General features: G+C 57.9%; 1 pseudogene; it reads left to right on the top strand.

Moving 5' to 3' along the window:
* Positions 1–6,325: 6,325 nt before the first annotated feature.
* LOC136570725 (class I histocompatibility antigen, F10 alpha chain-like) lies at positions 6,326–8,624 on the top strand (annotated as a pseudogene).
* Positions 8,625–9,390: the final 766 nt, after the last annotated feature.

Raw genomic sequence — 9,390 nt, 5'->3', positions numbered from 1 at the left:
CTGCTCAGAAAGGTTTCTCTACTCAAAGGTTTGCCTTTGGGAAAGAAATTTTAAAGGTTTTATTTAAGAGGTTCCCAGTCTGTTCGGATGTTAAACTCATCTCCACCACTCAATGGAGATGAGTTTAACATCCGAACAGACTGGGAATAGCCCAAAAGACACCCACAGAGATAACGACGAGCAACAAAACATCAACGCCCCGCAGCAAACAGCAACCAACAGCTGCCCCAGACACTGCCCCCGCACAGCTGGAGACACCTGGTCTGGAAAAGGCTGAGAAGGAAATCCAGGAGTGTGGACGGAATTCACATCAGAGGGGAAGAAATCCGAGTCTAATAGGAAACCAAACACTAAAAACTTACACGACTTGGAAGCAATGAACATTAAAGCAGTGGATTTAGATTGGTTCAGACTACGTAAAGTTTAGGAAAAATCGAGTAAAACTGACATGTCATGGAATGATTTTTTCTGCACAGCCGGGCTATGTGTGGATGAAAGTATTTCTGTTGCACATCCTGGCCAGAACCAAGCAATGCCTTGACTCTCTCACACTAAAGAGATTCTTGGAGAGTTTTTGTTTTCCCTACAGTTTCAGTGATAAGATTACAACATGAGAAACATTTTTTATAATAATCCTACTTTATATTGTCAGGTAGGTTTGGGACAGAAGGGTGAGAATCAATTTTTGGTCAGGGTTTTTCCATGTTCGCCTTTATGTTGCATTTTGCAAAACTGAAGAGCTTTAACCGTGATACTTTTAACTCTTAAATAGTTAATACTTTTTTTAAAAAAGCAGATTCCGGGGGGGCCACATGTGACTCACCAGATGGCAGCCCTGGAAGAGAAGCTTTGGTTCTAGTCAGCCAGGAGAGGAGCTTTAGAAATGCAAATGAACCCTGCTGGGCAAAGCCTGGCCAATGTACCTGGGTCTCTTGCCTGGGGCAGGAATTGGGCTGATTCCCCCTGCCCCTCACCCCGAGCTCTGCCTGCTTGCGCTGATGGAATTTGCACAGCTCAAGGCAGAGCCCGGGGTGAGGATATCTGACCCTGCAACAGAAACGGGTGAAGCTGCAAAGGGAAACCGCAAATGGAGAATGTTGGGAAAACTTCACTATAAATAAATGGGGGGGAATCATCCCTCTGCCCACTCCAACGTGTGCTGTCACTGTCTATGTTATATAGGGTGGATTAGAGCACTGAGATGTTCTTGCTACCACAAGTTCCGGGAAATCAGTTGGGAATCCAAGTATTTGATGATTTAATTAGAGACAAATGGTCAATTGATGCAGCCCTGACTGGAGAGAGCGGCCAAAAATGGGGAGAAGATGAACGGCCAGCAGAACAAATCCTACAACACCATGGACCAGCCCCTGGGAACCCAAACCAATTCATATCAGGAGCCACAGAACCCATTTCTCATTTCAATGGTACCATTAGATTACAAGCTGTCCTCGGAATAACCACCCAGACAGCTCCAGCTCCTGACCTTCCTGCTGAGCAATCCACTGAAATGAGGAACACAACATTTCCCCATGGGATGGGATCAGATCATCTGTTAGCAGAGAAAAGAGGAGTTTGTGGAAAATCAAATGACTCAAACTGGTCTTGGCAAATAGATGACAAAGCAAAAGTGGTGAAACAGATAACAAAGGAAACAAAAAAGCAGCTCATGTACCAGTCCAAACGTGGAAAGGATGGGAATGGGACATGGTTTTGTGGTTCCCTGGCAGACCATGGGTTAAACGAATGCTGCTTCTGCTCTGATGTGCTACAGCACCTCTCACCTTTTTACCATGCTCCACACCTTGAGAGTGCAGCTCATTCAGCAGCTGAGCGAGGGGCCAGGGGCCTCTAGATAAGGAAGTACCGGGCGAAACCACCAGCTTCAATAAATGTTATTAATTAACATGGACTGCTGCTCACAGAAAGTCCCGCTACATTCCTGAACGTCGAGAACAAAAAAGACTTAACAGAGCCGTGAATATCGGCTGTTCTACAAAAGTGGGGGTGCACATTAACGAGGTGCAGTTGGCAGATCGGGAGGTCTGAACCTTCCAAGTACCTCAGGCAGTGGGCAAAGGGAGAGGGAGATGAGCCGGGAAAATGCGGATAAAAAGGAGGCTGCGAACTACAACAATGGCAGAGAGCGCACGGCAAATGCGCCACGGCCTCTCCCTCTGCTCAGCAATAAAGTCACTTGTACAGGACTCCTCTGTCTCCTCGGGGCACAGAAACCTCCGGCCACGTGAATTTCCCCGCACAGCCGCGGGCACGGGGCAGCCGCCTCTGTCCCAGCCACAGGAACCGGGCCGAGCCAGCGCTGCTCCGGCAGCGGCTCCTGCCGAGGCAGCGGCCGCAAGGAGACCGCGGGCAGCCGCTCCCGCAGCGCCCTCACGGCAGCGGCACCACGGGCCGGACACGGCACAAGGAACCCGCCTGAGCCCCCTGCCGCCCCCGAGGCCCGCAGCGAGCCCCGAGCCCCCGCACAACCCAGCGCGGCTCCCACCTGCGCTGCGGCCGCCTCCCAGCTCCGCCGCCGCCTCACCGGTGGGTCCCGGTCGCTCCCAGTATGGTCCAAATCACTCCCGGTAGGATCCCAGTTGCCCCCGACACGGTCCCAGTGGCTCCCAGTCATGCCCTGTATGGTTCCTTTCACTCTCAGTCCCTCTCAGTAAGAGCCCAGTGTGGCCCCAGTCACTTCCAGTATGAGCCCGGTCACACCTTACCCGATGCCATTTGCCCCTGCTGTGGTCCCAGTTGCTCCCAGTATAAGTCCAGTCACCTCCAGTTTGATCCCAGTTACTCCCAGACACTCCCAGTACTATGCCAGTCACTCCAAGTGTCACCCCATCAGTCCCAGTATGATCCCAGTATGACCCCAGCATGGGGCAGCTGGTCCCAGTATGATCCCAGTTGCTCCCTGCATTATTCCAGTTTCTCTTCTTCACCCCTACTACAGATCTGATCACTCCCAGTATGATTCCAGTCAGTCCCAGGATGATCCAAACCATTCCCAGTCCCTCCCAGTCCAATCTCAATTGTCCCCTGCATGTTCCCAGTAGCCCTCAGTGTGGTCCCAGTATATCCCAGTATGATCTCTGCTGCCTCAGTTCTGCTCCCAGTGGGTTCTTTTCCCAGTCTGTCCCAGTCCATTCCAGTCTGTCCCAGTCTCTCTCCAGCAGCTGCTGCCCACCCCCGCCTCCCAACCCCATTCCCGGGCACTGGGACCCCCCCCCTGCACCCCCTTTCCCGGGTATCCTCCTCTCCCAGCCCCTGGATCCCCCATTTCCGTGAGCCCAGGGACCCCCGGGCCCCCATTCCCGGCCAGCCTGGGGCACCTCAGCCCCAGCCTCCCTTTGCTGGGAAACCCGGCCTGGGCACGGGGCTCTGCGGCCGCTCTGGGATTTATGATCCCCCAAAGGAAAGGGAGAGAACAGCAGAGGGAGAGAGAGAGAGAAGGAGATTGGGAATCAGGGATCGGGTCGCAGCGCCCAGCCCTGTTCCGCCGAGGGTGGGACCCGCACCCGCAGGAAAAATTGGCTCCGCTGCTCCCGCTGCTTGCCCGGCTTTGGGCCGAGCCCAGCGGGGTCCGGGCAGAGTTCAGAGCGCAGGGCCGGGAGTGGGACCCCCCGAAACCGGGACCCCCCTGAACCGCAATTCCTGGGCACCGGGAACTCCCTAAACCTCCATTCCCGGGTACCCGGACTCCCCTGAACCCCCATTTTTGGTCCTGTGAACCCCTCAGCACCCTTTTTCAGCACCGGGACCCCCTGAACCCCCATTCCTGAGCACGGGGACCCCTTTGAGCGCCCATTTCTGGGCACAGGGACCCCCCTGTACCCCTTTGCCCCGCATTGGCACTGCCCTGTACCCCGTCATGTGGCCCCAGGACCCCCCTGAATCCCCATTTCTGGTCACCGACGCCCCCGGAACCGCAATTCCCGGCCACCGGGACCCCCTTGAATCCCAAATTCCTGGAAGAAAACTCCCCCCGAACCCGCATTCCCCGGCACGGGAACCCCCTGAACCCCAATTTTTGGGCACTGGGACCCCCCTGCCCCCCCTAATCCGGGCCTAGGATCCCCCCGCACCCCCGTCAGTGCTCTGGGACGCCCTGCACGCCCATTCCCGGCCACCTCGTCCTTCCCAGACCCCACACCCGCCCTTTTCCTCGGCTTTTGGACCCCCAGATCTCCCAAATTTTGGTGTCCCCCCAGTTCTTCATTCCCGGCGCTTCCTGGAAGGGGTTCCAGGGGATTCCGGAGGGTCCCCTGGGGTTCCAGGGGGTCAAGAGACCCCCCTTGAACGTTCATTTCGGGACACTGGGACCCCCCCTGTACCCCCTTCCTCAGCCCCGATAACCCCTGCACCCCCTTAACTGCAGCCTGGAACCCCCTGAGCCCCCATTCCCGGGCAGGGAAACCGCCCTGAACCCCAATTTCTGGGCACCGGGATCCACTACATCCCCTTATCCGGCACCGGGACCCCCTGAACCTCAATTTTCAGGCACCAGGACCCCTTGAACCCCGGAACTCGGGAATGGAACCCCCCGGAACCCCATTCCTGGGCACCGGGACCCCAGTGCATCCCGTTATCTGGCCCTGGGACCCCCTGCACCCCTTTTCCCAGCACCAGATCCCAACCAGGCCATTATCTGGCACCGGCACCCCTGAACCCCCCATTCCTGGGCACCGGGACCCCACTGCATCCCCTTATACAGCACCAGGACCCCCTGAACCCCCATTCCACTGCACCAGGACCGCCGTGCACCCCCATATCTGAGACTGGAACCCTCCCAAACCCTCCGTTCTCAGGCACAGGGACCCCCCCCTGCACCCCCTTATCCAGCACGGGGACCCTCCTGCACCCCCTCATGCAGCACCAATGCCCCCCCGCACCCCCTTTCCCGGCCCTCCCCCTCTCAGACACCCCAGCCCCCGCTTTTCCTTGACCCCAGCACCCCCTGGACCCCCACTCCTGCCTTCCACAGCCCCCACCCACCACCTTCCTCAACACCGGGGGCCCGTGCACCCCCTTTCCTGGGCACAGGGACCCCCTGGACACCCCATTGCCCTCACCCCCCTTTCCTTTATTCGGGACCCCCTGAACTTCCTCTCCCGGGCATGGGAACCCCCCTGTACCCCCTCATCCGGGACTGGGACCCCCTCCTGGACCCCCTTCACGTGTTCCGGGACCCCCTGCACCCCTCCCCGCCCCTCCCGCCCTCCCCAGACCCCAGACCCGCCCTTTTCCTTCACCTTTGCACCCCCAGATCTCCCAAATTTCCCTGTGCCCCCAGTTCTCCACTCCCGGCGCTTTCTTAAGGGGGTCCCAGGTGGTTCTCAGACGGCTCCAGGGTGGTCGCAGCGGGGATCCAGAGGGATCCAGATGAACTCCCTGGCATTCCTTCTTTCCCTGTCCCCTTCCCTCGCTTTCCCTCGGTCTCTTTCTCTTTCCCGTCTCCCAAGCTGCGTCCCCGGGATCCGCCCACCTCTCCCAGCCCCAGACCTCCCTTTCTGTGACCCAGGGACCCCCTGGAGCCCCATTCCTGCCTTTCCCAGCTCCCAGACCGCACTTCCCTCAGCACCGGGGACCCCTGGACCCCCCTTGGTGGGCACAGGGACCCCCTGGATCCCCCATCCCGCCTCTCCCAGTCCCTTCCCTGAACCCTGGACCCTTCCTGGCTCTCCCAGTCCCCCTTCCTGCCTCTTGGATGCTGCAGACCCCCCAATCTCTGCATCCCCACAGTTCTTCACCCCCTGCTCGCCCTGCGGGGGAGTCTCAGGGTGTCCATGAGAGTCCCAGGGGGGATCCTGGGCCCTGGGACCCCCCTGAATTTTCACTTCTGGGCACTGGGACCCCCTTGCACCCCCTTATCCAGCACCAATCCCCCCCTACACCTCCTTTCCCATCCATCCCACCTTCCCCAGTCCCCAGACCCCCCTTTCCCTTGATCCTGATACCCCCTGGACCCCCATTCCTGCCTTTCTCAGCCCCTGGCTCCCCCTTTCCTCTGCTTCAAGGACCCCCAGTCTTCTATTCCCAGGTCTCCCCACCCTGTGACCCCTTTCCCTGGCACTGGGGACCCCTGGAGCCCCTTTCCTGGGCACAGGGATCCCCTGGAACCCCCATCCCACTTTCCCAGTCCCTGCACCCCTCACCCCTTCCATGACCCTGGAACCCCCTGAGCCCCCTTCCTGGACACCAGCACCCCCTGCATGCCCTTTCCTGTCCATCCCACCTCTCCCACCCTGCACCACCCTTTCCTTGGCTCCAGGATCCCCGAACCCCTTCCCAGCTCTCCCAGTTCCCCTTTCATTGATCCATGATCCCCTCAGCCCCCCCAAATCTCCGTGTCCCCCCAGTTCTCCACTCCCTGCATTACCTGAAAGTGGCGGTGTCAGAGCCCAGCGCGGGGATCCCCCAGTTCATGGCCATTGGGTTCGTGGATGGGATCCCCTTCGTGCGCTACGACAGCGAGCGGGGCAGGACGGAGCCGCTGACGCAGTGGATAAAGGATGGAGTCGAGCTGGGATATTGGGATAGGGAGACCCAGAAGTTTGTGGGACACCAGCACGCGTTTGTCGAGGACCTGGAGACACTGGGGGAGCGGTACAACCAGAGTGGGGGTGAGTGGGGGGATCTGTGGGGCTGGGATGGGAACTGTAGGGCTGGGGTGAGGATCCATGGGGCTGGGATGGGATCTATAGGTGACGGATGTGGATTCACAGGGCTCCAAGGGGGTGAAATGGGAATTCATTAGGCTGGTATGGGATATCTTGTGATCTATGGGTTGAGATGAGATCTGTGGGGTTGGGTTGGGATCCATGGGGTTGGGATGTGGATCCGCAGGGCTGGGATGGGATCTGTGGGGTTGGCTTGTGGATCCATGGGGTTGGGATGTGGATCCACGGGGCTCCAAGGGGCTGGGATGAGGCTCTCTGGGTCTCCCTCAGACTCTGGTGCTCCATGGGGCTGGAATGGGGCTCTGTGGGGCTGGGACACAATTCCATGGGTCTCTGTGGGTACAATCCCCCCAGGTCTCCACACAAGGTTGCGAGTTTCTGGCTGTGAACTCCTGTCCGATGGGAGTGTCCGTGGATCCCACCTGGATGGCTACGACGGGCGGGATTTCATCTCCTTTGACCCGGAATCCGGGAGATTTGTGGCAGCCGACAGCGCTGCTGAGATCACCAGGAGGCGCTGGGAACAGGAAGAGGTGGCTGAGTATCGGACAAATTACCTGAAGCACGAATGCCCCGAATGGCTCCGGGAATACGTCGGATATGGGCAGGAGGAGCTGGAGCGCAAAGGTGGGAGCAGAATTCCTATGGGAGTTTGGGATCTGGGAATGGAGGGACTTGGGAACACAGTAATTCCTGTGGGAATTCCATGGGTAGATCTCACCCCTATGCCATTCCTATGAAATTCCATGGTCAGATTTCACTGCAGTCCCATTCCTGTAGGAATTCCATGGATAGATCTCACTCTCATCCCATTCCCATGGAATTTCATGGGCAGATCTCTCCCCCATCCTATTCCCATGGAATTCCATGGGCAGATCTCATCTCCATCCTATTCCAGCAGGAATTCCATGGTCAGAGCTCACCCCAGTGCCATTCCAGTGGAAATTCCATGGGTAGAGCACACCCCAAACCCATTCCCACAGAACTCAATGCACTAATTCCACCATTATCCCATTCCAGAGCTCCTTGATGTCCATGTGTCCGGAAGAGAGGAACACGGGACGCTGATCCTGTCCTGCCGTGCGTACGGATTCTACCCCAACACCATCGCAGTCAGCTGAATGAAGGGGGGTGAAACCTTGGATCAGGAGACGGAGTGGGGCGGGATCGTTCCCAACAGCGACGGCACCTTCCACACCTGGGCCAGGATCGAGGCGCTGCCGGAGGAGCGGGAGCAGTACCGGTGGAGCATCCCAGGGTGGAGCATCCCAGAATGCCAGGGCCCGGGATCTTCGCTTGGGGTGAGGCTGGGAATGTGGGGATTGGGAATTTGGAATTCCTAAATGGGGATTCCTCTGCCCCTCCTCACTATCCCATGTTTCCCAGAGCCGACGTCTGGCGGGAATCTCACTGTGGTGGTCGCTGTGTCTGTCATCGCTGCCACCCTCATCCTCATCCTCATTGGATTCATTGTCTGGAAGCTCCAATCCGGTAACACACGGGATGGGGGTCAGGAAGGGGCATGGATCCACCCAGCACCGTTCTGGGAATCCTGTGCCACTGATGCTGATCCCACTTTGTTTCCACAGGGAGGAGGGACAGGAATGGATACAACCCAGCAGCCGGTGAGTTCCAATGGTGTATCCAGCTCTGGATCCCTTCTGTGCGGATCCCAGGATGGATCCTGGGGTTAATCCTGGTGTGTGATCCACGCTGGAATCTCATGGATCTTCTCTTTCTGCAGGAAAGGACATGGGAACCAATGGCTTGAGCACAGGTATGGAGCAGGATCAGGGTGGGATTCCAGAAGGGGATTAGGGCGGGATGGACGGACTGAGATCAAGGAGGGGTTTCAGATCAGAGCAGGGTCCAGAGTGGGATCAGGGGGAATTGTAGAGTGGGATTGGGGCTGGATTCTGGAGTGGGATCAGGAGGGATGGATGGAGCAGGATTGGTGTGGGAGGGATGGAGTGGGATCAGGGCTGGATTCCAGACAAGAATCAGTTGGGATGGAATGGAGCAGGATCAGGTTGGGGTTCCAGAGAAGCGTTGGGGCAGGATGGATGGGGCGGAATGGGGTGGGATGGATGGAGCAAGGTTGCAGCAGGATTGGGGTGGGATCACGTGGGATTCTGGAGCAGCTCCTGCTCTCCATGGGCTCCATGGGGACATGAGGAGCTGGATTGGGACACCAGGAGCAGGATGGGGGCTTGTCAGCCACACCCAGCTCCATCCCCCGGGATTCATTTCCTGCCCTGTGTCCCATGTCCAAGGTGTCCCCAGGAGGGTTTGGCCACGTTGGGTTCCCGGAGGGGCAGCGCGATGGGGGTCAGGTCAGGCCAGGCCTTGTTGTCCCCAGTGGTCCTTGAGTGTCCCAAAATCAGGGCTCGGGATCTCGGAGATGCTCCCTGGCCATGACCACGGCCATGACACAAGCATGAGATGGCCGTGAGAATGACCATGAGTGACACAGCCCTGAGATGACCATGACATGGGATGACCATGACTGTGACCATGACACAACCACAACCCTGACCATGAGATGATTTGGACCAAAAGGTGACCATGGGTTGGCCATGGCACAACCACGGCCTTGAGGTGACCGTGACGTGATCGTGGCCATGAGGTGACAATGAAGTGACAATGACATGATCATGAGATGACCATTACAGTGAGATGACCCTGAGCATGAGATGATGGTGAT

The sequence above is a fragment of the Molothrus aeneus genome, unplaced genomic scaffold (genome assembly GCF_037042795.1).
Source record: "Molothrus aeneus isolate 106 unplaced genomic scaffold, BPBGC_Maene_1.0 scaffold_36, whole genome shotgun sequence".
NCBI classification, from domain to species: Eukaryota; Metazoa; Chordata; class Aves; order Passeriformes; family Icteridae; genus Molothrus; species Molothrus aeneus.
Note: the sequence above shows the minus strand (reverse complement) of the source record. Positions and strands in the feature narration are given on the sequence as shown.